Raw genomic sequence first — 972 nt, forward strand, 5'->3', positions numbered from 1 at the left:
GATCATCATCATCATCATCATCATCATCATCACGACAATCACCACCATTGTCATTGTCAGTTGCACAACGGTTATTATTCTAACCATAATTTTTTTCATCAACACCATCATTATCATCATCATCCTCATCATCAACATCACAATTATCATTATCATCATCAACAACATCACAATCACAATCATCATCATCATCACAATCATCATCATCATCACTCACTTCAACCCCAGATCCTGGAAAGCAACACCAACAACAACAATCGCCACAACCACCAGCACTACTACTACTGCTGCTGCTTTTGGCAATCTTAGTATTTGCATTACTATTGTTGTTGTTGCTGTAGTTGTTGTTGTTGTTATTGTTGTTGCTGTTGTTATTGTTGTTGTTGTTGTTGTCGTTAAATTGCATGTTGCACTCTATGTTTGCCATTGTTTAAATTATACATTCGGCGAAGGTGTGTGGGAACAAAAAATCAATAACTATAATAATAATAATAATAATAATAATAATTACAATAATAATAATAATAATAATTACAACAACAATAATAATAATAATAAATGGTACAATTAAATTATTAATGATAATAATATATAATTATTAATATTATTATTATTGCTGTTGTTTTGAAAAAAAAACTTCTCCATATTTCCATTAAAATTGCACGAAATTGTAAAAAAATTCAATTTAAAGAAAACAAACTCTCTCTCTCTCTCTTTCTCTCTCTCTCTCTTTCTCTCTCTCTCTTTCTCTCTCTCTCTTTATATATATAAATAATATTTATGTATGTGTGTGTGTATATATGTTGGCATGTTTGTGTATGTGTATGTGTGCACGTTTATGTGTATGTGTGTGTATGTGAGTGCAGTGTTTTCAAGTCACAAAGTTTTAAGTATAAGGTTTTTTTTTTGTTTAAATCGATTGAAGTTATTTTGAATTTCGCTGGTGCATTCGTCTGGTAACGATGATGATGA

This window comes from Helobdella robusta (genome assembly GCF_000326865.2).
Source record: "Helobdella robusta unplaced genomic scaffold HELROscaffold_71, whole genome shotgun sequence".
NCBI classification, from domain to species: Eukaryota; Metazoa; Annelida; class Clitellata; order Rhynchobdellida; family Glossiphoniidae; genus Helobdella; species Helobdella robusta.